The sequence below is a fragment of the Oncorhynchus clarkii genome, unplaced genomic scaffold (assembly GCF_045791955.1).
Source record: "Oncorhynchus clarkii lewisi isolate Uvic-CL-2024 unplaced genomic scaffold, UVic_Ocla_1.0 unplaced_contig_5775_pilon_pilon, whole genome shotgun sequence".
Lineage (NCBI taxonomy): Eukaryota > Metazoa > Chordata > Actinopteri > Salmoniformes > Salmonidae > Oncorhynchus > Oncorhynchus clarkii.
Genome location: NW_027258469.1, coordinates 1 through 27,447, shown reverse-complemented (window position 1 = coordinate 27,447; position 27,447 = coordinate 1). Strand labels below are relative to the sequence as shown.

Below are 27,447 nucleotides of genomic sequence, written 5' to 3'. Positions count from 1 at the left end.
GGTGGGTAGCGAGATATCAGTAATCAATGGTAATCACATACTATTTCTTCGTAACTATGATCATTCGAGGACAGTACATTTTTCATTTGGGTCTCGAGATGAATAAACTCAAGAACCTCTGACATGAATTCTTAAACTATGATTTGGGACCCAAAGCGGTTATTAACATGTCATAGGTGGGTCGCGAGATATGAGTGAACATTCAGAATCATATACTATTTCTTCATAATGTTGGTCGTTCGAGGACACTGCATTTCTCATTTGGCTCTGGAGCTTAAAAATTGTAAAAACGTCTGAAACAGCAGATGAATCATTTCGTGTAAGTAATTAACCTACAATATGGTGGGGAACTTTGTCAAACGGCAGAGTTGCTGAGTTTCTTAGCTTGCATAGTAAGTCTTAACTCATTCAAAAAACAACCCTTCTAAAATTACATTGCAGTGCCGTGACCCGGATTCGAACCGGGGTTGCTGCGACCACAACGCAGAGTACTAACCACTATACGATCACGGCCGGCTACAAGAGCTGGCTTTGTAAAGCCTACATAGGCTGTGAAAGTGATGTGCACAAGCTGGCTAAACTCTTTTCATTTTGGTCTCGATAATGAATAAACTGAAGAAACAGTGGAGCTTTACACAGTCGGTAGGTTTTTTCTCATTCAAAAAGTGCCCTTTTTCCGTGACATTGGAATATCTCAATTGCATCCTCCTCACGTCATCTCTAATTCTCTAAACCCATTGGTGAGAAAACCTGAGTGCCCTCCCCTCTGACCTTCTCCACCAATGTGAACAATAAAAAGGTACTGCTGAGATTTGAACTCAGGATCTCCTGTTTACTAGACAGGCACTTTAACCAACTAAGCCACAGCACCCATAAAAGTCATATATGTTGCAGATGTGAACACCCACACCTATTTGAATCAAACCAGTCTCATTAATTTAACCCACATCTCTGTCTAGCAAAATCACATCACAAAAGAGATGTCTTTTACTAATATTGGAAACGATACAGACACCTTCAATTGTCTAGCAACAGGGTTTCTTAAGCTACGTTTTGGGACGCAAAGTGGGCCTGAGCATGTGAGAGGCAGTGTTGCCAAATCCTCAGGAAGGAAAGTAGCTATTGCTGGTCCTAAAAGTAGCTAGAAGTCGCTAAATGACGTCATCACATAATTTTCATAATTGGCCAAGTGGATGTAATTGTGATTGACGCTGTAGGAGAGAGGAATAACGTCTCGGGAGAGACAAAAAGTGAGTAAAAAACACCCTAAGTATGTTTAGAACTACAATTGAACTTTCTTCTGTCGATTCTTGTCTTTTTTCTGAATACTCACTAAATATAGCGACAAAGTCGCTAAGTTGGCAACACTGGTGAGAGGTGGGTAGCGAGATATCAGTAATCAATGGTAATCACATACTATTTCTTCGTAACTATGATCATTCGAGGACAGTACATTTTTCATTTGGGTCTCGAGATGAATAAACTCAAGAACCTCTGACATGAATTCTTAAACTATGATTTGGGACCCAAAGCGGTTATTAACATGTCATAGGTGGGTCGCGAGATATGAGTGAACATTCAGAATCATATACTATTTCTTCATAATGTTGGTCGTTCGAGGACACTGCATTTCTCATTTGGCTCTGGAGCTTAAAAATTGTAAAAACGTCTGAAACAGCAGATGAATCATTTCGTGTAAGTAATTAACCTACAATATGGTGGGGAACTTTGTCAAACGGCAGAGTTGCTGAGTTTCTTAGCTTGCATAGTAAGTCTTAACTCATTCAAAAAACAACCCTTCTAAAATTACATTGCAGTGCCGTGACCCGGATTCGAACCGGGGTTGCTGCGACCACAACGCAGAGTACTAACCACTATACGATCACGGCCGGCTACAAGAGCTGGCTTTGTAAAGCCTACATAGGCTGTGAAAGTGATGTGCACAAGCTGGCTAAACTCTTTTCATTTTGGTCTCGATAATGAATAAACTGAAGAAACAGTGGAGCTTTACACAGTCGGTAGGTTTTTTCTCATTCAAAAAGTGCCCTTTTTCCGTGACATTGGAATATCTCAATTGCATCCTCCTCACGTCATCTCTAATTCTCTAAACCCATTGGTGAGAAAACCTGAGTGCCCTCCCCTCTGACCTTCTCCACCAATGTGAACAATAAAAAGGTACTGCTGAGATTTGAACTCAGGATCTCCTGTTTACTAGACAGGCACTTTAACCAACTAAGCCACAGCACCCATAAAAGTCATATATGTTGCAGATGTGAACACCCACACCTATTTGAATCAAACCAGTCTCATTAATTTAACCCACATCTCTGTCTAGCAAAATCACATCACAAAAGAGATGTCTTTTACTAATATTGGAAACGATACAGACACCTTCAATTGTCTAGCAACAGGGTTTCTTAAGCTACGTTTTGGGACGCAAAGTGGGCCTGAGCATGTGAGAGGCAGTGTTGCCAAATCCTCAGGAAGGAAAGTAGCTATTGCTGGTCCTAAAAGTAGCTAGAAGTCGCTAAATGACGTCATCACATCATTTTCATAATTGGCCAAGTGGATGTAATTGTGATTGACGCTGTAGGAGAGAGGAATAACGTCTCGGGAGAGACAAAAAGTGAGTAAAAAACACCCTAAGTATGTTTAGAACTACAATTGAACTTTCTTCTGTCGATTCTTGTCTTTTTTCTGAATACTCACTAAATATAGCGACAAAGTCGCTAAGTTGGCAACACTGGTGAGAGGTGGGTAGCGAGATATCAGTAATCAATGTTAATCACATACTATTTCTTCGTAACTATGATCATTCGAGGACAGTACATTTTTCATTTGGGTCTCGAGATGAATAAACTCAAGAACCTCTGACATGAATTCTTAAACTATGATTTGGGACCCAAAGCGGTTATTAACATGTCATAGGTGGGTCGCGAGATATGAGTGAACATTCAGAATCATACACTATTTCTTCATAATGTTGGTCGTTCGAGGACACTGCATTTCTCATTTGGCTCTGAAGCTTAAAAATTGTAAAAACGTCTGAAACAGCAGATGAATCATTTCGTGTAAGTAATTAACCTACAATATGGTGGGGAACTTTGTCAAACGGCAGAGTTGCTGAGTTTCTTAGCTTGCATAGTAAGTCTTAACTCATTCAAAAAACAACCCTTCTAAAATTACATTGCAGTGCCGTGACCCGGATTCGAACCGGGGTTGCTGCGACCACAACGCAGAGTACTAACCACTATACGATCACGGCCGGCTACAAGAGCTGGCTTTGTAAAGCCTACATAGGCTGTGAAAGTGATGTGCACAAGCTGGCTAAACTCTTTTCATTTTGGTCTCGATAATGAATAAACTGAAGAAACAGTGGAGCTTTACACAGTCGGTAGGTTTTTTCTCATTCAAAAAGTGCCCTTTTTCCGTGACATTGGAATATCTCAATTGCATCCTCCTCACGTCATCTCTAATTCTCTAAACCCATTGGTGAGAAAACCTGAGTGCCCTCCCCTCTGACCTTCTCCACCAATGTGAACAATAAAAAGGTACTGCTGAGATTTGAACTCAGGATCTCCTGTTTACTAGACAGGCACTTTAACCAACTAAGCCACAGCACCCATAAAAGTCATATATGTTGCAGATGTGAACACCCACACCTATTTGAATCAAACCAGTCTCATTAATTTAACCCACATCTCTGTCTAGCAAAATCACATCACAAAAGAGATGTCTTTTACTAATATTGGAAACGATACAGACACCTTCAATTGTCTAGCAACAGGGTTTCTTAAGCTACGTTTTGGGACGCAAAGTGGGCCTGAGCATGTGAGAGGCAGTGTTGCCAAATCCTCAGGAAGGAAAGTAGCTATTGCTGGTCCTAAAAGTAGCTAGAAGTCGCTAAATGACGTCATCACATAATTTTCATAATTGGCCAAGTGGATGTAATTGTGATTGACGCTGTAGGAGAGAGGAATAACGTCTCGGGAGAGACAAAAAGTGAGTAAAAAACACCCTAAGTATGTTTAGAACTACAATTGAACTTTCTTCTGTCGATTCTTGTCTTTTTTCTGAATACTCACTAAATATAGCGACAAAGTCGCTAAGTTGGCAACACTGGTGAGAGGTGGGTAGCGAGATATCAGTAATCAATGGTAATCACATACTATTTCTTCGTAACTATGATCATTCGAGGACAGTACATTTTTCATTTGGGTCTCGAGATGAATAAACTCAAGAACCTCTGACATGAATTCTTAAACTATGATTTGGGACCCAAAGCGGTTATTAACATGTCATAGGTGGGTCGCGAGATATGAGTGAACATTCAGAATCATATACTATTTCTTCATAATGTTGGTCGTTCGAGGACACTGCATTTCTCATTTGGCTCTGGAGCTTAAAAATTGTAAAAACGTCTGAAACAGCAGATGAATCATTTCGTGTAAGTAATTAACCTACAATATGGTGGGGAACTTTGTCAAACGGCAGAGTTGCTGAGTTTCTTAGCTTGCATAGTAAGTCTTAACTCATTCAAAAAACAACCCTTCTAAAATTACATTGCAGTGCCGTGACCCGGATTCGAACCGGGGTTGCTGCGACCACAACGCAGAGTACTAACCACTATACGATCACGGCCGGCTACAAGAGCTGGCTTTGTAAAGCCTACATAGGCTGTGAAAGTGATGTGCACAAGCTGGCTAAACTCTTTTCATTTTGGTCTCGATAATGAATAAACTGAAGAAACAGTGGAGCTTTACACAGTCGGTAGGTTTTTTCTCATTCAAAAAGTGCCCTTTTTCCGTGACATTGGAATATCTCAATTGCATCCTCCTCACGTCATCTCTAATTCTCTAAACCCATTGGTGAGAAAACCTGAGTGCCCTCCCCTCTGACCTTCTCCACCAATGTGAACAATAAAAAGGTACTGCTGAGATTTGAACTCAGGATCTCCTGTTTACTAGACAGGCACTTTAACCAACTAAGCCACAGCACCCATAAAAGTCATATATGTTGCAGATGTGAACACCCACACCTATTTGAATCAAACCAGTCTCATTAATTTAACCCACATCTCTGTCTAGCAAAATCACATCACAAAAGAGATGTCTTTTACTAATATTGGAAACGATACAGACACCTTCAATTGTCTAGCAACAGGGTTTCTTAAGCTACGTTTTGGGACGCAAAGTGGGCCTGAGCATGTGAGAGGCAGTGTTGCCAAATCCTCAGGAAGGAAAGTAGCTATTGCTGGTCCTAAAAGTAGCTAGAAGTCGCTAAATGACGTCATCACATAATTTTCATAATTGGCCAAGTGGATGTAATTGTGATTGACGCTGTAGGAGAGAGGAATAACGTCTCGGGAGAGACAAAAAGTGAGTAAAAAACACCCTAAGTATGTTTAGAACTACAATTGAACTTTCTTCTGTCGATTCTTGTCTTTTTTCTGAATACTCACTAAATATAGCGACAAAGTCGCTAAGTTGGCAACACTGGTGAGAGGTGGGTAGCGAGATATCAGTAATCAATGGTAATCACATACTATTTCTTCGTAACTATGATCATTCGAGGACAGTACATTTTTCATTTGGGTCTCGAGATGAATAAACTCAAGAACCTCTGACATGAATTCTTAAACTATGATTTGGGACCCAAAGCGGTTATTAACATGTCATAGGTGGGTCGCGAGATATGAGTGAACATTCAGAATCATATACTATTTCTTCATAATGTTGGTCGTTCGAGGACACTGCATTTCTCATTTGGCTCTGGAGCTTAAAAATGGTAAAAACGTCTGAAACAGCAGATGAATCATTTCGTGTAAGTAATTAACCTACAATATGGTGGGGAACTTTGTCAAACGGCAGAGTTGCTGAGTTTCTTAGCTTGCATAGTAAGTCTTAACTCATTCAAAAAACAACCCTTCTAAAATTACATTGCAGTGCCGTGACCCGGATTCGAACCGGGGTTGCTGCGACCACAACGCAGAGTACTAACCACTATACGATCACGGCCGGCTACAAGAGCTGGCTTTGTAAAGCCTACATAGGCTGTGAAAGTGATGTGCACAAGCTGGCTAAACTCTTTTCATTTTGGTCTCGATAATGAATAAACTGAAGAAACAGTGGAGCTTTACACAGTCGGTAGGTTTTTTCTCATTCAAAAAGTGCCCTTTTTCCGTGACATTGGAATATCTCAATTGCATCCTCCTCACGTCATCTCTAATTCTCTAAACCCATTGGTGAGAAAACCTGAGTGCCCTCCCCTCTGACCTTCTCCACCAATGTGAACAATAAAAAGGTACTGCTGAGATTTGAACTCAGGATCTCCTGTTTACTAGACAGGCACTTTAACCAACTAAGCCACAGCACCCATAAAAGTCATATATGTTGCAGATGTGAACACCCACACCTATTTGAATCAAACCAGTCTCATTAATTTAACCCACATCTCTGTCTAGCAAAATCACATCACAAAAGAGATGTCTTTTACTAATATTGGAAACGATACAGACACCTTCAATTGTCTAGCAACAGGGTTTCTTAAGCTACGTTTTGGGACGCAAAGTGGGCCTGAGCATGTGAGAGGCAGTGTTGCCAAATCCTCAGGAAGGAAAGTAGCTATTGCTGGTCCTAAAAGTAGCTAGAAGTCGCTAAATGACGTCATCACATAATTTTCATAATTGGCCAAGTGGATGTAATTGTGATTGACGCTGTAGGAGAGAGGAATAACGTCTCGGGAGAGACAAAAAGTGAGTAAAAAACACCCTAAGTATGTTTAGAACTACAATTGAACTTTCTTCTGTCGATTCTTGTCTTTTTTCTGAATACTCACTAAATATAGCGACAAAGTCGCTAAGTTGGCAACACTGGTGAGAGGTGGGTAGCGAGATATCAGTAATCAATGGTAATCACATACTATTTCTTCGTAACTATGATCATTCGAGGACAGTACATTTTTCATTTGGGTCTCGAGATGAATAAACTCAAGAACCTCTGACATGAATTCTTAAACTATGATTTGGGACCCAAAGCGGTTATTAACATGTCATAGGTGGGTCGCGAGATATGAGTGAACATTCAGAATCATACACTATTTCTTCATAATGTTGGTCGTTCGAGGACACTGCATTTCTCATTTGGCTCTGGAGCTTAAAAATGGTAAAAACGTCTGAAACAGCAGATGAATCATTTCGTGTAAGTAATTAACCTACAATATGGTGGGGAACTTTGTCAAACGGCAGAGTTGCTGAGTTTCTTAGCTTGCATAGTAAGTCTTAACTCATTCAAAAAACAACCCTTCTAAAATTACATTGCAGTGCCGTGACCCGGATTCGAACCGGGGTTGCTGCGACCACAACGCAGAGTACTAACCACTATACGATCACGGCCGGCTACAAGAGCTGGCTTTGTAAAGCCTACATAGGCTGTGAAAGTGATGTGCACAAGCTGGCTAAACTCTTTTCATTTTGGTCTCGATAATGAATAAACTGAAGAAACAGTGGAGCTTTACACAGTCGGTAGGTTTTTTCTCATTCAAAAAGTGCCCTTTTTCCGTGACATTGGAATATCTCAATTGCATCCTCCTCACGTCATCTCTAATTCTCTAAACCCATTGGTGAGAAAACCTGAGTGCCCTCCCCTCTGACCTTCTCCACCAATGTGAACAATAAAAAGGTACTGCTGAGATTTGAACTCAGGATCTCCTGTTTACTAGACAGGCACTTTAACCAACTAAGCCACAGCACCCATAAAAGTCATATATGTTGCAGATGTGAACACCCACACCTATTTGAATCAAACCAGTCTCATTAATTTAACCCACATCTCTGTCTAGCAAAATCACATCACAAAAGAGATGTCTTTTACTAATATTGGAAACGATACAGACACCTTCAATTGTCTAGCAACAGGGTTTCTTAAGCTACGTTTTGGGACGCAAAGTGGGCCTGAGCATGTGAGAGGCAGTGTTGCCAAATCCTCAGGAAGGAAAGTAGCTATTGCTGGTCCTAAAAGTAGCTAGAAGTCGCTAAATGACGTCATCACATAATTTTCATAATTGGCCAAGTGGATGTAATTGTGATTGACGCTGTAGGAGAGAGGAATAACGTCTCGGGAGAGACAAAAAGTGAGTAAAAAACACCCTAAGTATGTTTAGAACTACAATTGAACTTTCTTCTGTCGATTCTTGTCTTTTTTCTGAATACTCACTAAATATAGCGACAAAGTCGCTAAGTTGGCAACACTGGTGAGAGGTGGGTAGCGAGATATCAGTAATCAATGGTAATCACATACTATTTCTTCGTAACTATGATCATTCGAGGACAGTACATTTTTCATTTGGGTCTCGAGATGAATAAACTCAAGAACCTCTGACATGAATTCTTAAACTATGATTTGGGACCCAAAGCGGTTATTAACATGTCATAGGTGGGTCGCGAGATATGAGTGAACATTCAGAATCATACACTATTTCTTCATAATGTTGGTCGTTCGAGGACACTGCATTTCTCATTTGGCTCTCGAGCTTAAAAATGGTAAAAACGTCTGAAACAGCAGATGAATCATTTCGTGTAAGTAATTAACCTACAATATGGTGGGGAACTTTGTCAAACGGCAGAGTTGCTGAGTTTCTTAGCTTGCATAGTAAGTCTTAACTCATTCAAAAAACAACCCTTCTAAAATTACATTGCAGTGCCGTGACCCGGATTCGAACCGGGGTTGCTGCGACCACAACGCAGAGTACTAACCACTATACGATCACGGCCGGCTACAAGAGCTGGCTTTGTAAAGCCTACATAGGCTGTGAAAGTGATGTGCACAAGCTGGCTAAACTCTTTTCATTTTGGTCTCGATAATGAATAAACTGAAGAAACAGTGGAGCTTTACACAGTCGGTAGGTTTTTTCTCATTCAAAAAGTGCCCTTTTTCCGTGACATTGGAATATCTCAATTGCATCCTCCTCACGTCATCTCTAATTCTCTAAACCCATTGGTGAGAAAACCTGAGTGCCCTCCCCTCTGACCTTCTCCACCAATGTGAACAATAAAAAGGTACTGCTGAGATTTGAACTCAGGATCTCCTGTTTACTAGACAGGCACTTTAACCAACTAAGCCACAGCACCCATAAAAGTCATATATGTTGCAGATGTGAACACCCACACCTATTTGAATCAAACCAGTCTCATTAATTTAACCCACATCTCTGTCTAGCAAAATCACATCACAAAAGAGATGTCTTTTACTAATATTGGAAACGATACAGACACCTTCAATTGTCTAGCAACAGGGTTTCTTAAGCTACGTTTTGGGACGCAAAGTGGGCCTGAGCATGTGAGAGGCAGTGTTGCCAAATCCTCAGGAAGGAAAGTAGCTATTGCTGGTCCTAAAAGTAGCTAGAAGTCGCTAAATGACGTCATCACATAATTTTCATAATTGGCCAAGTGGATGTAATTGTGATTGACGCTGTAGGAGAGAGGAATAACGTCTCGGGAGAGACAAAAAGTGAGTAAAAAACACCCTAAGTATGTTTAGAACTACAATTGAACTTTCTTCTGTCGATTCTTGTCTTTTTTCTGAATACTCACTAAATATAGCGACAAAGTCGCTAAGTTGGCAACACTGGTGAGAGGTGGGTAGCGAGATATCAGTAATCAATGGTAATCACATACTATTTCTTCGTAACTATGATCATTCGAGGACAGTACATTTTTCATTTGGGTCTCGAGATGAATAAACTCAAGAACCTCTGACATGAATTCTTAAACTATGATTTGGGACCCAAAGCGGTTATTAACATGTCATAGGTGGGTCGCGAGATATGAGTGAACATTCAGAATCATACACTATTTCTTCATAATGTTGGTCGTTCGAGGACACTGCATTTCTCATTTGGCTCTGGAGCTTAAAAATGGTAAAAACGTCTGAAACAGCAGATGAATCATTTCGTGTAAGTAATTAACCTACAATATGGTGGGGAACTTTGTCAAACGGCAGAGTTGCTGAGTTTCTTAGCTTGCATAGTAAGTCTTAACTCATTCAAAAAACAACCCTTCTAAAATTACATTGCAGTGCCGTGACCCGGATTCGAACCGGGGTTGCTGCGACCACAACGCAGAGTACTAACCACTATACGATCACGGCCGGCTACAAGAGCTGGCTTTGTAAAGCCTACATAGGCTGTGAAAGTGATGTGCACAAGCTGGCTAAACTCTTTTCATTTTGGTCTCGATAATGAATAAACTGAAGAAACAGTGGAGCTTTACACAGTCGGTAGGTTTTTTCTCATTCAAAAAGTGCCCTTTTTCCGTGACATTGGAATATCTCAATTGCATCCTCCTCACGTCATCTCTAATTCTCTAAACCCATTGGTGAGAAAACCTGAGTGCCCTCCCCTCTGACCTTCTCCACCAATGTGAACAATAAAAAGGTACTGCTGAGATTTGAACTCAGGATCTCCTGTTTACTAGACAGGCACTTTAACCAACTAAGCCACAGCACCCATAAAAGTCATATATGTTGCAGATGTGAACACCCACACCTATTTGAATCAAACCAGTCTCATTAATTTAACCCACATCTCTGTCTAGCAAAATCACATCACAAAAGAGATGTCTTTTACTAATATTGGAAACGATACAGACACCTTCAATTGTCTAGCAACAGGGTTTCTTAAGCTACGTTTTGGGACGCAAAGTGGGCCTGAGCATGTGAGAGGCAGTGTTGCCAAATCCTCAGGAAGGAAAGTAGCTATTGCTGGTCCTAAAAGTAGCTAGAAGTCGCTAAATGACGTCATCACATAATTTTCATAATTGGCCAAGTGGATGTAATTGTGATTGACGCTGTAGGAGAGAGGAATAACGTCTCGGGAGAGACAAAAAGTGAGTAAAAAACACCCTAAGTATGTTTAGAACTACAATTGAACTTTCTTCTGTCGATTCTTGTCTTTTTTCTGAATACTCACTAAATATAGCGACAAAGTCGCTAAGTTGGCAACACTGGTGAGAGGTGGGTAGCGAGATATCAGTAATCAATGGTAATCACATACTATTTCTTCGTAACTATGATCATTCGAGGACAGTACATTTTTCATTTGGGTCTCGAGATGAATAAACTCAAGAACCTCTGACATGAATTCTTAAACTATGATTTGGGACCCAAAGCGGTTATTAACATGTCATAGGTGGGTCGCGAGATATGAGTGAACATTCAGAATCATACACTATTTCTTCATAATGTTGGTCGTTCGAGGACACTGCATTTCTCATTTGGCTCTGAGCTTAAAAATGGTAAAAACGTCTGAAACAGCAGATGAATCATTTCGTGTAAGTAATTAACCTACAATATGGTGGGGAACTTTGTCAAACGGCAGAGTTGCTGAGTTTCTTAGCTTGCATAGTAAGTCTTAACTCATTCAAAAAACAACCCTTCTAAAATTACATTGCAGTGCCGTGACCCGGATTCGAACCGGGGTTGCTGCGACCACAACGCAGAGTACTAACCACTATACGATCACGGCCGGCTACAAGAGCTGGCTTTGTAAAGCCTACATAGGCTGTGAAAGTGATGTGCACAAGCTGGCTAAACTCTTTTCATTTTGGTCTCGATAATGAATAAACTGAAGAAACAGTGGAGCTTTACACAGTCGGTAGGTTTTTTCTCATTCAAAAAGTGCCCTTTTTCCGTGACATTGGAATATCTCAATTGCATCCTCCTCACGTCATCTCTAATTCTCTAAACCCATTGGTGAGAAAACCTGAGTGCCCTCCCCTCTGACCTTCTCCACCAATGTGAACAATAAAAAGGTACTGCTGAGATTTGAACTCAGGATCTCCTGTTTACTAGACAGGCACTTTAACCAACTAAGCCACAGCACCCATAAAAGTCATATATGTTGCAGATGTGAACACCCACACCTATTTGAATCAAACCAGTCTCATTAATTTAACCCACATCTCTGTCTAGCAAAATCACATCACAAAAGAGATGTCTTTTACTAATATTGGAAACGATACAGACACCTTCAATTGTCTAGCAACAGGGTTTCTTAAGCTACGTTTTGGGACGCAAAGTGGGCCTGAGCATGTGAGAGGCAGTGTTGCCAAATCCTCAGGAAGGAAAGTAGCTATTGCTGGTCCTAAAAGTAGCTAGAAGTCGCTAAATGACGTCATCACATAATTTTCATAATTGGCCAAGTGGATGTAATTGTGATTGACGCTGTAGGAGAGAGGAATAACGTCTCGGGAGAGACAAAAAGTGAGTAAAAAACACCCTAAGTATGTTTAGAACTACAATTGAACTTTCTTCTGTCGATTCTTGTCTTTTTTCTGAATACTCACTAAATATAGCGACAAAGTCGCTAAGTTGGCAACACTGGTGAGAGGTGGGTAGCGAGATATCAGTAATCAATGGTAATCACATACTATTTCTTCGTAACTATGATCATTCGAGGACAGTACATTTTTCATTTGGGTCTCGAGATGAATAAACTCAAGAACCTCTGACATGAATTCTTAAACTATGATTTGGGACCCAAAGCGGTTATTAACATGTCATAGGTGGGTCGCGAGATATGAGTGAACATTCAGAATCATACACTATTTCTTCATAATGTTGGTCGTTCGAGGACACTGCATTTCTCATTTGGCTCTGGAGCTTAAAAATTGTAAAAACGTCTGAAACAGCAGATGAATCATTTCGTGTAAGTAATTAACCTACAATATGGTGGGGAACTTTGTCAAACGGCAGAGTTGCTGAGTTTCTTAGCTTGCATAGTAAGTCTTAACTCATTCAAAAAACAACCCTTCTAAAATTACATTGCAGTGCCGTGACCCGGATTCGAACCGGGGTTGCTGCGACCACAACGCAGAGTACTAACCACTATACGATCACGGCCGGCTACAAGAGCTGGCTTTGTAAAGCCTACATAGGCTGTGAAAGTGATGTGCACAAGCTGGCTAAACTCTTTTCATTTTGGTCTCGATAATGAATAAACTGAAGAAACAGTGGAGCTTTACACAGTCGGTAGGTTTTTTCTCATTCAAAAAGTGCCCTTTTTCCGTGACATTGGAATATCTCAATTGCATCCTCCTCACGTCATCTCTAATTCTCTAAACCCATTGGTGAGAAAACCTGAGTGCCCTCCCCTCTGACCTTCTCCACCAATGTGAACAATAAAAAGGTACTGCTGAGATTTGAACTCAGGATCTCCTGTTTACTAGACAGGCACTTTAACCAACTAAGCCACAGCACCCATAAAAGTCATATATGTTGCAGATGTGAACACCCACACCTATTTGAATCAAACCAGTCTCATTAATTTAACCCACATCTCTGTCTAGCAAAATCACATCACAAAAGAGATGTCTTTTACTAATATTGGAAACGATACAGACACCTTCAATTGTCTAGCAACAGGGTTTCTTAAGCTACGTTTTGGGACGCAAAGTGGGCCTGAGCATGTGAGAGGCAGTGTTGCCAAATCCTCAGGAAGGAAAGTAGCTATTGCTGGTCCTAAAAGTAGCTAGAAGTCGCTAAATGACGTCATCACATAATTTTCATAATTGGCCAAGTGGATGTAATTGTGATTGACGCTGTAGGAGAGAGGAATAACGTCTCGGGAGAGACAAAAAGTGAGTAAAAAACACCCTAAGTATGTTTAGAACTACAATTGAACTTTCTTCTGTCGATTCTTGTCTTTTTTCTGAATACTCACTAAATATAGCGACAAAGTCGCTAAGTTGGCAACACTGGTGAGAGGTGGGTAGCGAGATATCAGTAATCAATGGTAATCACATACTATTTCTTCGTAACTATGATCATTCGAGGACAGTACATTTTTCATTTGGGTCTCGAGATGAATAAACTCAAGAACCTCTGACATGAATTCTTAAACTATGATTTGGGACCCAAAGCGGTTATTAACATGTCATAGGTGGGTCGCGAGATATGAGTGAACATTCAGAATCATATACTATTTCTTCATAATGTTGGTCGTTCGAGGACACTGCATTTCTCATTTGGCTCTGGAGCTTAAAAATTGTAAAAACGTCTGAAACAGCAGATGAATCATTTCGTGTAAGTAATTAACCTACAATATGGTGGGGAACTTTGTCAAACGGCAGAGTTGCTGAGTTTCTTAGCTTGCATAGTAAGTCTTAACTCATTCAAAAAACAACCCTTCTAAAATTACATTGCAGTGCCGTGACCCGGATTCGAACCGGGGTTGCTGCGACCACAACGCAGAGTACTAACCACTATACGATCACGGCCGGCTACAAGAGCTGGCTTTGTAAAGCCTACATAGGCTGTGAAAGTGATGTGCACAAGCTGGCTAAACTCTTTTCATTTTGGTCTCGATAATGAATAAACTGAAGAAACAGTGGAGCTTTACACAGTCGGTAGGTTTTTTCTCATTCAAAAAGTGCCCTTTTTCCGTGACATTGGAATATCTCAATTGCATCCTCCTCACGTCATCTCTAATTCTCTAAACCCATTGGTGAGAAAACCTGAGTGCCCTCCCCTCTGACCTTCTCCACCAATGTGAACAATAAAAAGGTACTGCTGAGATTTGAACTCAGGATCTCCTGTTTACTAGACAGGCACTTTAACCAACTAAGCCACAGCACCCATAAAAGTCATATATGTTGCAGATGTGAACACCCACACCTATTTGAATCAAACCAGTCTCATTAATTTAACCCACATCTCTGTCTAGCAAAATCACATCACAAAAGAGATGTCTTTTACTAATATTGGAAACGATACAGACACCTTCAATTGTCTAGCAACAGGGTTTCTTAAGCTACGTTTTGGGACGCAAAGTGGGCCTGAGCATGTGAGAGGCAGTGTTGCCAAATCCTCAGGAAGGAAAGTAGCTATTGCTGGTCCTAAAAGTAGCTAGAAGTCGCTAAATGACGTCATCACATAATTTTCATAATTGGCCAAGTGGATGTAATTGTGATTGACGCTGTAGGAGAGAGGAATAACGTCTCGGGAGAGACAAAAAGTGAGTAAAAAACACCCTAAGTATGTTTAGAACTACAATTGAACTTTCTTCTGTCGATTCTTGTCTTTTTTCTGAATACTCACTAAATATAGCGACAAAGTCGCTAAGTTGGCAACACTGGTGAGAGGTGGGTAGCGAGATATCAGTAATCAATGGTAATCACATACTATTTCTTCGTAACTATGATCATTCGAGGACAGTACATTTTTCATTTGGGTCTCGAGATGAATAAACTCAAGAACCTCTGACATGAATTCTTAAACTATGATTTGGGACCCAAAGCGGTTATTAACATGTCATAGGTGGGTCGCGAGATATGAGTGAACATTCAGAATCATACACTATTTCTTCATAATGTTGGTCGTTCGAGGACACTGCATTTCTCATTTGGCTCTGGAGCTTAAAAATTGTAAAAACGTCTGAAACAGCAGATGAATCATTTCGTGTAAGTAATTAACCTACAATATGGTGGGGAACTTTGTCAAACGGCAGAGTTGCTGAGTTTCTTAGCTTGCATAGTAAGTCTTAACTCATTCAAAAAACAACCCTTCTAAAATTACATTGCAGTGCCGTGACCCGGATTCGAACCGGGGTTGCTGCGACCACAACGCAGAGTACTAACCACTATACGATCACGGCCGGCTACAAGAGCTGGCTTTGTAAAGCCTACATAGGCTGTGAAAGTGATGTGCACAAGCTGGCTAAACTCTTTTCATTTTGGTCTCGATAATGAATAAACTGAAGAAACAGTGGAGCTTTACACAGTCGGTAGGTTTTTTCTCATTCAAAAAGTGCCCTTTTTCCGTGACATTGGAATATCTCAATTGCATCCTCCTCACGTCATCTCTAATTCTCTAAACCCATTGGTGAGAAAACCTGAGTGCCCTCCCCTCTGACCTTCTCCACCAATGTGAACAATAAAAAGGTACTGCTGAGATTTGAACTCAGGATCTCCTGTTTACTAGACAGGCACTTTAACCAACTAAGCCACAGCACCCATAAAAGTCATATATGTTGCAGATGTGAACACCCACACCTATTTGAATCAAACCAGTCTCATTAATTTAACCCACATCTCTGTCTAGCAAAATCACATCACAAAAGAGATGTCTTTTACTAATATTGGAAACGATACAGACACCTTCAATTGTCTAGCAACAGGGTTTCTTAAGCTACGTTTTGGGACGCAAAGTGGGCCTGAGCATGTGAGAGGCAGTGTTGCCAAATCCTCAGGAAGGAAAGTAGCTATTGCTGGTCCTAAAAGTAGCTAGAAGTCGCTAAATGACGTCATCACATAATTTTCATAATTGGCCAAGTGGATGTAATTGTGATTGACGCTGTAGGAGAGAGGAATAACGTCTCGGGAGAGACAAAAAGTGAGTAAAAAACACCCTAAGTATGTTTAGAACTACAATTGAACTTTCTTCTGTCGATTCTTGTCTTTTTTCTGAATACTCACTAAATATAGCGACAAAGTCGCTAAGTTGGCAACACTGGTGAGAGGTGGGTAGCGAGATATCAGTAATCAATGGTAATCACATACTATTTCTTCGTAACTATGATCATTCGAGGACAGTACATTTTTCATTTGGGTCTCGAGATGAATAAACTCAAGAACCTCTGACATGAATTCTTAAACTATGATTTGGGACCCAAAGCGGTTATTAACATGTCATAGGTGGGTCGCGAGATATGAGTGAACATTCAGAATCATATACTATTTCTTCATAATGTTGGTCGTTCGAGGACACTGCATTTCTCATTTGGCTCTGGAGCTTAAAAATTGTAAAAACGTCTGAAACAGCAGATGAATCATTTCGTGTAAGTAATTAACCTACAATATGGTGGGGAACTTTGTCAAACGGCAGAGTTGCTGAGTTTCTTAGCTTGCATAGTAAGTCTTAACTCATTCAAAAAACAACCCTTCTAAAATTACATTGCAGTGCCGTGACCCGGATTCGAACCGGGGTTGCTGCGACCACAACGCAGAGTACTAACCACTATACGATCACGGCCGGCTACAAGAGCTGGCTTTGTAAAGCCTACATAGGCTGTGAAAGTGATGTGCACAAGCTGGCTAAACTCTTTTCATTTTGGTCTCGATAATGAATAAACTGAAGAAACAGTGGAGCTTTACACAGTCGGTAGGTTTTTTCTCATTCAAAAAGTGCCCTTTTTCCGTGACATTGGAATATCTCAATTGCATCCTCCTCACGTCATCTCTAATTCTCTAAACCCATTGGTGAGAAAACCTGAGTGCCCTCCCCTCTGACCTTCTCCACCAATGTGAACAATAAAAAGGTACTGCTGAGATTTGAACTCAGGATCTCCTGTTTACTAGACAGGCACTTTAACCAACTAAGCCACAGCACCCATAAAAGTCATATATGTTGCAGATGTGAACACCCACACCTATTTGAATCAAACCAGTCTCATTAATTTAACCCACATCTCTGTCTAGCAAAATCACATCACAAAAGAGATGTCTTTTACTAATATTGGAAACGATACAGACACCTTCAATTGTCTAGCAACAGGGTTTCTTAAGCTACGTTTTGGGACGCAAAGTGGGCCTGAGCATGTGAGAGGCAGTGTTGCCAAATCCTCAGGAAGGAAAGTAGCTATTGCTGGTCCTAAAAGTAGCTAGAAGTCGCTAAATGACGTCATCACATCATTTTCATAATTGGCCAAGTGGATGTAATTGTGATTGACGCTGTAGGAGAGAGGAATAACGTCTCGGGAGAGACAAAAAGTGAGTAAAAAACACCCTAAGTATGTTTAGAACTACAATTGAACTTTCTTCTGTCGATTCTTGTCTTTTTTCTGAATACTCACTAAATATAGCGACAAAGTCGCTAAGTTGGCAACACTGGTGAGAGGTGGGTAGCGAGATATCAGTAATCAATGGTAATCACATACTATTTCTTCGTAACTATGATCATTCGAGGACAGTACATTTTTCATTTGGGTCTCGAGATGAATAAACTCAAGAACCTCTGACATGAATTCTTAAACTATGATTTGGGACCCAAAGCGGTTATTAACATGTCATAGGTGGGTCGCGAGATATGAGTGAACATTCAGAATCATACACTATTTCTTCATAATGTTGGTCGTTCGAGGACACTGCATTTCTCATTTGGCTCTCGAGCTTAAAAATGGTAAAAACGTCTGAAACAGCAGATGAATCATTTCGTGTAAGTAATTAACCTACAATATGGTGGGGAACTTTGTCAAACGGCAGAGTTGCTGAGTTTCTTAGCTTGCATAGTAAGTCTTAACTCATTCAAAAAACAACCCTTCTAAAATTACATTGCAGTGCCGTGACCCGGATTCGAACCGGGGTTGCTGCGACCACAACGCAGAGTACTAACCACTATACGATCACGGCCGGCTACAAGAGCTGGCTTTGTAAAGCCTACATAGGCTGTGAAAGTGATGTGCACAAGCTGGCTAAACTCTTTTCATTTTGGTCTCGATAATGAATAAACTGAAGAAACAGTGGAGCTTTACACAGTCGGTAGGTTTTTTCTCATTCAAAAAGTGCCCTTTTTCCGTGACATTGGAATATCTCAATTGCATCCTCCTCACGTCATCTCTAATTCTCTAAACCCATTGGTGAGAAAACCTGAGTGCCCTCCCCTCTGACCTTCTCCACCAATGTGAACAATAAAAAGGTACTGCTGAGATTTGAACTCAGGATCTCCTGTTTACTAGACAGGCACTTTAACCAACTAAGCCACAGCACCCATAAAAGTCATATATGTTGCAGATGTGAACACCCACACCTATTTGAATCAAACCAGTCTCATTAATTTAACCCACATCTCTGTCTAGCAAAATCACATCACAAAAGAGATGTCTTTTACTAATATTGGAAACGATACAGACACCTTCAATTGTCTAGCAACAGGGTTTCTTAAGCTACGTTTTGGGACGCAAAGTGGGCCTGAGCATGTGAGAGGCAGTGTTGCCAAATCCTCAGGAAGGAAAGTAGCTATTGCTGGTCCTAAAAGTAGCTAGAAGTCGCTAAATGACGTCATCACATAATTTTCATAATTGGCCAAGTGGATGTAATTGTGATTGACGCTGTAGGAGAGAGGAATAACGTCTCGGGAGAGACAAAAAGTGAGTAAAAAACACCCTAAGTATGTTTAGAACTACAATTGAACTTTCTTCTGTCGATTCTTGTCTTTTTTCTGAATACTCACTAAATATAGCGACAAAGTCGCTAAGTTGGCAACACTGGTGAGAGGTGGGTAGCGAGATATCAGTAATCAATGGTAATCACATACTATTTCTTCGTAACTATGATCATTCGAGGACAGTACATTTTTCATTTGGGTCTCGAGATGAATAAACTCAAGAACCTCTGACATGAATTCTTAAACTATGATTTGGGACCCAAAGCGGTTATTAACATGTCATAGGTGGGTCGGCCCTGTTGGGCCGTCCGTCATCCCTCTGAGTCTTGCCGTGCCGTTCCTTGTCACACAATGTTCAGCTAAGAAGGAGATTAGGTGTGTGCGCTGGTTTCTGCAAGTCAAGGCTGTCTCTTCCTCCCAATGTGTGGGTGTATGTCTTATCTGTGTGTCCTCGGCAGTTAGTGTGTGTAATGTGTGTGTGCTGTGTGTGTGTGTGTGGGAGCTATCCTGTATGGGACCTAACATGTTTTACTGTGAAAATACGTTGTCTCAGTTATAGCAATGTAATAGCAGTAGGCTGGTCACCTGCATAAGAAATAGCACTTCCTTACAAATCCCTCTCTTCACGTCTCCCCAGAGACGTGACACAACCTAACTAGATCCAGACACAAAAAGAAAACTTTTCCCAGAAGGAAAAGTTTTGTGATTCCCTCTCTTCACATCTCCTAAGAGATGTGACATAAACTAGGCTAACAATTACAAAGTTTAAAATACCTTCATGTTCTCCATTCGATCCCACTATGTACTAGATTGGCTACCAGCCACCTAGGAACTTGCAACCCTCATGTCAAAAGAGAACAACAGCTCATTCAAAAACAGAACAAAAGAAAATGGTGTGAAATTTAAGCCCCCCTTTTTGACACCCTCTAGGGTGTCACTCATTATCCCTTATTTCAGCAGTCATAGCATTTCATGAAAAGAAAAACAAAACCTAGTAGGCACTCTCAACCTCATCCTCAAATTCGGGCAGGTCATTAGCAAGCAGAGGAAACATCTGGGAAAGGGGGGAAGGGTCAATAGCTCTAGAGATAACCCTAGTGGTAAGGGAACGGATACATGGAATGCAACAGCATCCACAGAGAACCAAAATGGCCGCGAACACCGAAATGGAGACCAAAATGGAGGAGACCAGGGTTTTATATTTACCAAAGGCACTCATCCAGGAGTCCCACATTGAGGTATCAATCCCAGAATGAGATTTCATTTTACCATTAAGAGTCCTCAAACCTTCTAGGGCTACGGTCAAGCTACCATCGGAGGCTGTGTTATTAGGGATGAAAGTACAACACTGTTCACCAAACATAGTGTAAGCTCCACCTTTCTCTGCCGGTAGCATATCCACTGCAATGCGATTCTGGAATGTATTCTATCCACATTTTTATTAACAGTGCACCACCAACAAATGGAGGACTCAAACCCAGCTGCCACCTGATCCACCAACTTGTACTCGTCAGGAACTCCCCTTGGGACTCCAATGGCGTCTCTGTACGTCGGATCACCACTAGATGGGGTGGTGGCACGCCTGGAACGTCCCCTCCAATATTCAGGGTTCACCCTCTGGACCCTAAGGATGAGGTCTCCAGCCTCTGTAGGGTAGATAGAAACAGGCAAAAGGAGAGTAACAAGTGCACAGCTTCCAGTAGTATTGGAGGGTAATTTATCAAACAGGACAGTGTTGCCACACCACCACCCCACATCTGCTCTGGATATTGGCCTGAAACTCCCAACAATGTTGATTGTATCCAGACACCAATTCCCAGGAACCTGTCCCACATTAGTACCGCCTCCCGTCATTTTGACACAGGTGAAATGTGCCCTGGCAACCTTGTTGGAAAACAATGGTTTCCTAGCAGTAGATTTAGTCATGGGATAGACAGCATCCCAGGCAGAGCAATTACAACTGGGGTTATCCGTAGTCATTAATGGGATTAAACATGTTAGAGTCACATCTGTAACAGACTTCTTAAAACACGGTATGATGCAAGCAGCACAACACATCAATAATGAAAATACAAGAATTAGGGTCAGAAATCCAGTAACCACCATACCAGTGTACTTACCAAACCAGGCTCCCAACCAAAAGAACAGTCCAGACTCCTCCACCCCCGCCATGGTCCTCATCTCAGCAGATAGTGCACCAAGCCCATTAAAGGCCTTAGCTATACCACCATCTGGAGTGGTGTTATTAGGAATATACGTGCAACATTGTTCACCGAACATCTTGCAGACTGTCTGGCAACCCTAGATGTGGCCTCAAGCTGTTCAGACAGACCAGTGAGTGCATCACGGGGGTAATTCACAAAACGCTGTTGATTATAGTAGATATAACTGATCCATGCAGTCTGTCTAGCATCCACTATGGCTGGACCTATAATAGGTAGTAAGTGCCAGAGTCCATCATTCCTACCCAAGGCCTGAAACTCATGAGGAACCCCCACTGGCACTCCCAACAGGTTAGTGTGTATGTCAACTACATCCTCTGTCCATGGAGCACTACATATATGTCTCCCATGGGATGGAATGTTTTCAGGTCCCCTGGATACAGAACCCAACAGCTGTTCAGAAGTAACATCAACAATGGTCAGTGGAATTATCAAACTGGTCAGAGCACACGTACCTTGCCAGTCTCCTCTAAGAATGGGTCTCAGTACTCTTTTGGGTCCACATATCCACCACACATCAGCCAGACCACTAGTTTGGTTTAGGCCTGTAACTGGCCAAGTGGCATAAATGGTTATGTTACTGCTGCAATCAGCTTCAGGCAATCTCCCATAGTCCATGCCATTACCTGTACCCGTGATGCAACTGTAATTGCCCCCATATGCCTTAACACCCCTAGGGGCCCGATGAGGAGATATTGTAGGAAACACAAGGCTCAAAGAGGAACAGAGAGTTGAATTGGGCTGAACCTGGTAAAAACCTCTCAGAATACACAACCACCCCTCTCCTTCTCCTATAGCAAATGGGTGTATAGCCAGAACAAGTCTAGCATGACTACAAATAGTGCAGTCCTTTCTTCTCAGGGTTTTAGCTGTGTACCTCATATAAGACAGCCACAAATTGTCCCTACCATCAAAACCAGTCTCAGTGCCTAATTGATCAATAGCTGTGTAGTCTCTAACATTAATTACCTGAATGGGATTTTTAACACAGTGGTGGTAGGTGGCAGGTTCGGTCCAGGGGTGGTAGAGGAGTGTGTCTGGCCCTGGTTCGTCTGGGACCTCTGGTTTTGGCAGCTCCCCAATAGAAAACACACCCATCGTGTCTGTCCCGGTCCTTTGTAGTCCGAGGGTGTAAGTGCCTGCATCAGAGAGCTTAATAGTTTTGATGGTTAGTAGGATTTCATCACCTTTACAAAGTTCAACAGTGCTCCCAGGTTTTCCCCATATGATGGAAAACCCATCCACCTTTGTGGGATCCCCTATGCTATAAGAATACCCTCTTCTCCAATCCTAGAATTGTCTTAAGTTGGTTATCATGTAATCCCCATATGGACACCCTCCCCCATTACACAGGTACACTGACACTCCTGTAAAGCCCCACCCTCTCCCAGAGAACACATCACTAGCAAGAGCCAGACACATCTTCACTTCTATGAACAAAAACAGGGGTGACAGGACAGGGAGGGTTACTTCATTCGAGAGATGGCCCCCGGAATTCTGTTAATTCCAGTTCTCCTCTCGAACACTGTTTATTGTTCGACAGTGTCATGTGTCCTACCCTCCCCCGTGCGATATGAATCCGGGTAGCTCTTTCAGCTAGCTGTCACCAGGAGTCCTTGTATGGTCCCCCCAACAAGCCTCTGGGACTGGATTGAGTGACTTCACCTGTAGTTCACCTGTAATGCATAAAATCCTGGACATACAGGCTTGGTTAACAAACAGTTTCTCATATGTTTTATCTGATTATATCTTTAGTTTCTTATCCAATAGGCCCCATCCTATCCTAGACCACAATTTACCCATCCCCCTTTTGATACCTGGCTCTGCCCAGGTAACAACCTTACCTACTCTAAATAATGACTTAGGTAAGATTAGTATATTATCCTTCTGTTCTGACATTATCATGTAGGAGCGCCCCTTTCATTTTCCACATGTCCAATTCTCCCTTTTGTCTCCACTCAGTAACTGTTATCTACACATTCTGTTATCTTTGCTCGTCCTGGCTCCCTTTTAAAACTTATCCTCTCTGCTCTCCAACCTTCAAGGTCTCTGCAGTGCAGGGGAGGGCTCTTCTGTCTGCCTTTTCCCCTTATCTGTCTGTAGCTCGTTTTCTCATGTTTCCAAATTTGAACTAAATGTCTCACTGTTTGGCTTTATCTAAACTCATGGATTTTTTTTTTTAGAAAAACATGTCTATGGTGGCACTTTCTAAAGTCCTTATATAGGTTAATTAAACCCCACTATAATTAATTTACCTTTAAAAAATAAAAAATAAAAACAAACCGTATTACCCATGACCACAAATTAAATATTCAAATGGCACCCCCTATACACAGGTGTTAAAACCAAACACAAATATCTCAATTTCTTCCCTGCCCTGTTGGCTCAAAATATGTCCCAAATACTTAACATGAGTCTACCATAAATAAAACTTATCCTAGCTAAATTTTCACACCACGTTCATCAGAGAAAATATAATGACACTATAATGTAAATTTCACTGCCTTTTTGTATTAAATTACCTTAATATCAGTATTACAAATGACCCTAGATTCTCCATCCAAATGGCTTTCCAATGAGGCTGATCAGACCACAAAGGAAAGTTACAATGGAGGTCATAAGTCATACCACCCCTTCAAAGAAGTGTTTCTTACTATATTAAACAACATTCCTCTATCAAAAGATTTCACCTATTTAATTAAGACTCAGAAAATAAAAATGTATAATAATTCATATGTGAGTGTACCCCTTTAAGATATCTTGTCTCTGGGAACATGGAAATCCCCTTAAACCCAAAACGTTTGCTACAAACAAAACCTAATAATTATAATAATACCTTCAAATAATTTGTTTTAAATTTCCTCAATGTTTCATGTAACTCATTCAGTCTTTAAAGGATTGTCTCCCCAAAATGCTTTATACCCTGCCAATAAACTCACACAATTGTGATAAACGTGCACTGTCCCTTTAACGTAAAATAATATCAGCCTGCAATCCACTCTGCGGGCCTTTCATTGTTCCCCATAATGAAAACAGATTCTAATGTTAGTATACCTTAACCTCCTGTTAAATTTCAGTGGTGTTATCTGAACAATCAAACCAAAATCAATAACCGGGAAGTACTTGTGTAAATTAATTAAAAGAACAAAATAAATCTACCTTATTTCTCAGCACTTGGTTAGAACATCACTCCCGTTTTACATCGAACACACCCTTCGCCCCGTCCCTAGTGTATATCTTATCTATTATTCAGTGGCTCAATTAATGTTTAACGTAAGTATGTTCAGATGTTGATTATGTAATTCTACAATATTAGTATAGTTCAAACCTCATAATATAAATCTACACACAGAATTTTACGTTAATAGAGTTTAACACTTTTTCCAACAGTCATGCACACCCCCTCAATATTCTATGATATAACTCTCATCAGCAAGCCTGCGACTTTTTCAACATTCTCACCGGTACCAGCTCCAACTGAAATACCTAATGTACCACACTCACTTGGTCCCCGACCTCATTCATACCGATATTAGTTCCCGACTGAATATCAAGCGTATTTCATGCACACGATTTGAGTCTCACAAATCTTCATTTACGCCAGTAAGCTTCAACTTACACCATACACACACAAATCTTCACTCACCCCAGCAAGCAGACCAGTGGGAGACACAATGGCCCCGCCTTCTGTCCATTCTCTGTACAGCTTCTCACCCCGTCTCTTCCACTCCTTACCCTCTCTGCCTTCATTCAATTCTAGAGTGGTCTCCTCGATAGCCCAAGTTCCTATTTTTTAGTTCCGCTTCTGCTCTTTCTGTCTGTTTAGTCCCTTGATTCTTAAATAAACGGCTCTTGTTTCTTTCTACCTCCTTGTCTCTAGCCTCCTGCAACGTCTCTCTTAACCCACATTCCATTGTTTTCAACTGGGCCCCTGTTGGCGGCCCCCCTCCTAGATAACCTGCTTGTGTCCATCTTAACTTCAATCCCTCCCAAACTTTCTTGATATGCTTCCATTGTTCCTTTCCCCCTGATCTATATTCCATTTTTTGGTCTAGGAAATCATTGAATTTTAATTTTAGAGGTTGCGGAGTCGCCATTTTAGTTTAATAATATTTACGTGTTTTTTGGAAATATTTTGTACACTCTCTGGATATACTTAGCCCGTCACTGGCTCGTGCCAGTGATGTATTCTTAGGAGACACTATTACTCGTACTCTGTCTTAACTCAGAGCCTCTCCGTCATATATCCAGAATTTTCGGCAATAATGTTTTAATGATTAAACACGAGCCCCCAATTCAGGAAATGATCTTCAACATTAATGTTTTAACAATTTGGATAATATATATATATATATATTTTTTTTTTTTAGAATTTAGGAAATACTTTTTCCACAATAATTTTAAATATTGGTACTGATATCAGGGACTTGTGAAACGCCGTTTACATTTAGTCTATAGTCAACACACAAATATTCTTACATGGACATAGTCTTAAACAAAATTGATCAATTAGAACATCTTATTCTATGACATCACACATTAGTACATTTATCACATTAATTCTGGCCACAACACAAAGCGGACTTTTCAGTCCAACATACATTAATCTATTGTAGACACCTCACCGGACACAGCCGGCTATTGGATTTTAACCTCACCGGACACAGCCTGGCTATTGGTTATCACTACGCCTAATTGGAGTTTCTATATACTACTTTTGCAGACGCACGACCGGTCACTAGCCGGACTATCAGTAGCAACTCTGGTCACGCCCTTTTTCAGACGCCCGACCGGTCACTAGCCGGACAATCGGTAGCAACTCTGGTCACGTCTATGTTCAATTATAGATCACCTTACCGGACTCAAGCCGGACCGGTCACTAGCCGGACTATCGGTAGCACTCTATAATGACTATTTTATCCCTTACCGGTGTCTGCCACCGGACCGTTCGCAAGCCGGACTATCAGAATATTCTACGTTGTAAGTTAATTTAGGTCTACTTCTAAATATCCCTTACCGGTGTCTGCCACCGGACCGTTCTCAAGCCGGACTATCGGAATATTCTAACTACTACTCATCCCTTACCGGTGTCTGCCACCGGACCGTTCTCATGCCGGACTATCGGGATATTCTAATTACCACATATGTTTACTTCACTGTCAATTTCAAGTCCATTATTTATGTAAAATTTACACAAAAATTCTTACCCACACTCGGTACTACTGATCGTAATTTGGTATGACTATTCGACAATATGCAAAGTTTGATAAAACAGGTTTTGCTTACCTTATTTTGTGGTCGACCAGAGATCAGTTTCCCGAGTTGAGCAGAATTGTTGTCCACCCCCGAATGGTTTTCACCTGTCCTCCGGGAACCGTCCTTTCACCAACTCGCCCCCTCACACCCACATCAACCACTCTGGACTGGGTCGTTAGTAAACCATCCCTCTGCTACCAAGTTTCTGTTGATAATGGGATATGTAGGAGGGTGAGCCGGTCAAGGATCGATTCAGACAAGGTGGTCTATTGTATGACAAGTGACAGTTTGATTATGAGTAAAGATATCTGGTACAACGTATACGGGCCCATTTCATTCGGTTCTTAAGGAACCAGCAGAAAAGAGCCCAGATAACAGAGTGCACATGTCTCATATACAGAACAGAAAGTAGGTTGATTCTAGAAGATCGGGTCTTCGGGTTGGTTCAGGCTGAGGTGTAGTCTTCTTGGATTGGCCCTGTTGGGCCGTCCGTCATCCCTCTGAGTCTTGCCGTGCCGTTCCTTGTCACACAATGTTCAGCTAAGAAGGAGATTAGGTGTGTGCGCTGGTTTCTGCAAGTCAAGGCTGTCTCTTCCTCCCAATGTGTGGGTGTATGTCTTATCTGTGTGTCCTCGGCAGTTAGTGTGTGTAATGTGTGTGTGCTGTGTGTGTGTGTGTGTGGGAGCTATCCTGTATGGGACCTAACATGTTTTACTGTGAAAATACGTTGTCTCAGTTATAGCAATGTAATAGCAGTAGGCTGGTCACCTGCATAAGAAATAGCACTTCCTTACAGTCGCGAGATATGAGTGAAC

At 41.3% G+C, this 27,447-nt stretch overlaps 28 non-coding genes across 28 annotated transcripts; all 28 read right to left on the bottom strand.

Moving 5' to 3' along the window:
* Positions 1-441: 441 nt before the first annotated feature.
* trnah-gug (transfer RNA histidin (anticodon GUG)) lies at positions 442-513 on the bottom strand. Its single transcript has one exon. It is a non-coding gene; the product is annotated as a tRNA-His (tRNA).
* Positions 514-797: 284 nt separating this feature from the next.
* Positions 798-871, bottom strand: trnat-agu (transfer RNA threonine (anticodon AGU)). The gene has a single exon. It is a non-coding gene; the product is annotated as a tRNA-Thr (tRNA).
* Positions 872-1,817: 946 nt separating this feature from the next.
* trnah-gug (transfer RNA histidin (anticodon GUG)) lies at positions 1,818-1,889 on the bottom strand. Its single transcript has one exon. It is a non-coding gene; the product is annotated as a tRNA-His (tRNA).
* A 284-nt stretch (positions 1,890-2,173) lies between these two features.
* On the bottom strand, positions 2,174-2,247 carry trnat-agu (transfer RNA threonine (anticodon AGU)). Its single transcript has one exon. It is a non-coding gene; the product is annotated as a tRNA-Thr (tRNA).
* A 946-nt stretch (positions 2,248-3,193) lies between these two features.
* trnah-gug (transfer RNA histidin (anticodon GUG)) lies at positions 3,194-3,265 on the bottom strand. The gene has a single exon. It is a non-coding gene; the product is annotated as a tRNA-His (tRNA).
* A 284-nt stretch (positions 3,266-3,549) lies between these two features.
* Positions 3,550-3,623, bottom strand: trnat-agu (transfer RNA threonine (anticodon AGU)). The gene has a single exon. It is a non-coding gene; the product is annotated as a tRNA-Thr (tRNA).
* A 946-nt stretch (positions 3,624-4,569) lies between these two features.
* On the bottom strand, positions 4,570-4,641 carry trnah-gug (transfer RNA histidin (anticodon GUG)). The gene has a single exon. It is a non-coding gene; the product is annotated as a tRNA-His (tRNA).
* A 284-nt stretch (positions 4,642-4,925) lies between these two features.
* On the bottom strand, positions 4,926-4,999 carry trnat-agu (transfer RNA threonine (anticodon AGU)). Its single transcript has one exon. It is a non-coding gene; the product is annotated as a tRNA-Thr (tRNA).
* Positions 5,000-5,945: 946 nt separating this feature from the next.
* Positions 5,946-6,017, bottom strand: trnah-gug (transfer RNA histidin (anticodon GUG)). Its single transcript has one exon. It is a non-coding gene; the product is annotated as a tRNA-His (tRNA).
* Positions 6,018-6,301: 284 nt separating this feature from the next.
* trnat-agu (transfer RNA threonine (anticodon AGU)) lies at positions 6,302-6,375 on the bottom strand. The gene has a single exon. It is a non-coding gene; the product is annotated as a tRNA-Thr (tRNA).
* Positions 6,376-7,321: 946 nt separating this feature from the next.
* trnah-gug (transfer RNA histidin (anticodon GUG)) lies at positions 7,322-7,393 on the bottom strand. Its single transcript has one exon. It is a non-coding gene; the product is annotated as a tRNA-His (tRNA).
* Positions 7,394-7,677: 284 nt separating this feature from the next.
* trnat-agu (transfer RNA threonine (anticodon AGU)) lies at positions 7,678-7,751 on the bottom strand. Its single transcript has one exon. It is a non-coding gene; the product is annotated as a tRNA-Thr (tRNA).
* A 946-nt stretch (positions 7,752-8,697) lies between these two features.
* trnah-gug (transfer RNA histidin (anticodon GUG)) lies at positions 8,698-8,769 on the bottom strand. The gene has a single exon. It is a non-coding gene; the product is annotated as a tRNA-His (tRNA).
* A 284-nt stretch (positions 8,770-9,053) lies between these two features.
* On the bottom strand, positions 9,054-9,127 carry trnat-agu (transfer RNA threonine (anticodon AGU)). The gene has a single exon. It is a non-coding gene; the product is annotated as a tRNA-Thr (tRNA).
* A 946-nt stretch (positions 9,128-10,073) lies between these two features.
* Positions 10,074-10,145, bottom strand: trnah-gug (transfer RNA histidin (anticodon GUG)). The gene has a single exon. It is a non-coding gene; the product is annotated as a tRNA-His (tRNA).
* Positions 10,146-10,429: 284 nt separating this feature from the next.
* Positions 10,430-10,503, bottom strand: trnat-agu (transfer RNA threonine (anticodon AGU)). Its single transcript has one exon. It is a non-coding gene; the product is annotated as a tRNA-Thr (tRNA).
* Positions 10,504-11,448: 945 nt separating this feature from the next.
* Positions 11,449-11,520, bottom strand: trnah-gug (transfer RNA histidin (anticodon GUG)). Its single transcript has one exon. It is a non-coding gene; the product is annotated as a tRNA-His (tRNA).
* A 284-nt stretch (positions 11,521-11,804) lies between these two features.
* Positions 11,805-11,878, bottom strand: trnat-agu (transfer RNA threonine (anticodon AGU)). The gene has a single exon. It is a non-coding gene; the product is annotated as a tRNA-Thr (tRNA).
* A 946-nt stretch (positions 11,879-12,824) lies between these two features.
* Positions 12,825-12,896, bottom strand: trnah-gug (transfer RNA histidin (anticodon GUG)). The gene has a single exon. It is a non-coding gene; the product is annotated as a tRNA-His (tRNA).
* Positions 12,897-13,180: 284 nt separating this feature from the next.
* On the bottom strand, positions 13,181-13,254 carry trnat-agu (transfer RNA threonine (anticodon AGU)). The gene has a single exon. It is a non-coding gene; the product is annotated as a tRNA-Thr (tRNA).
* A 946-nt stretch (positions 13,255-14,200) lies between these two features.
* On the bottom strand, positions 14,201-14,272 carry trnah-gug (transfer RNA histidin (anticodon GUG)). The gene has a single exon. It is a non-coding gene; the product is annotated as a tRNA-His (tRNA).
* Positions 14,273-14,556: 284 nt separating this feature from the next.
* On the bottom strand, positions 14,557-14,630 carry trnat-agu (transfer RNA threonine (anticodon AGU)). Its single transcript has one exon. It is a non-coding gene; the product is annotated as a tRNA-Thr (tRNA).
* A 946-nt stretch (positions 14,631-15,576) lies between these two features.
* trnah-gug (transfer RNA histidin (anticodon GUG)) lies at positions 15,577-15,648 on the bottom strand. The gene has a single exon. It is a non-coding gene; the product is annotated as a tRNA-His (tRNA).
* Positions 15,649-15,932: 284 nt separating this feature from the next.
* Positions 15,933-16,006, bottom strand: trnat-agu (transfer RNA threonine (anticodon AGU)). Its single transcript has one exon. It is a non-coding gene; the product is annotated as a tRNA-Thr (tRNA).
* Positions 16,007-16,952: 946 nt separating this feature from the next.
* On the bottom strand, positions 16,953-17,024 carry trnah-gug (transfer RNA histidin (anticodon GUG)). Its single transcript has one exon. It is a non-coding gene; the product is annotated as a tRNA-His (tRNA).
* Positions 17,025-17,308: 284 nt separating this feature from the next.
* trnat-agu (transfer RNA threonine (anticodon AGU)) lies at positions 17,309-17,382 on the bottom strand. The gene has a single exon. It is a non-coding gene; the product is annotated as a tRNA-Thr (tRNA).
* Positions 17,383-18,328: 946 nt separating this feature from the next.
* trnah-gug (transfer RNA histidin (anticodon GUG)) lies at positions 18,329-18,400 on the bottom strand. The gene has a single exon. It is a non-coding gene; the product is annotated as a tRNA-His (tRNA).
* Positions 18,401-18,684: 284 nt separating this feature from the next.
* trnat-agu (transfer RNA threonine (anticodon AGU)) lies at positions 18,685-18,758 on the bottom strand. The gene has a single exon. It is a non-coding gene; the product is annotated as a tRNA-Thr (tRNA).
* Positions 18,759-27,447: the final 8,689 nt, after the last annotated feature.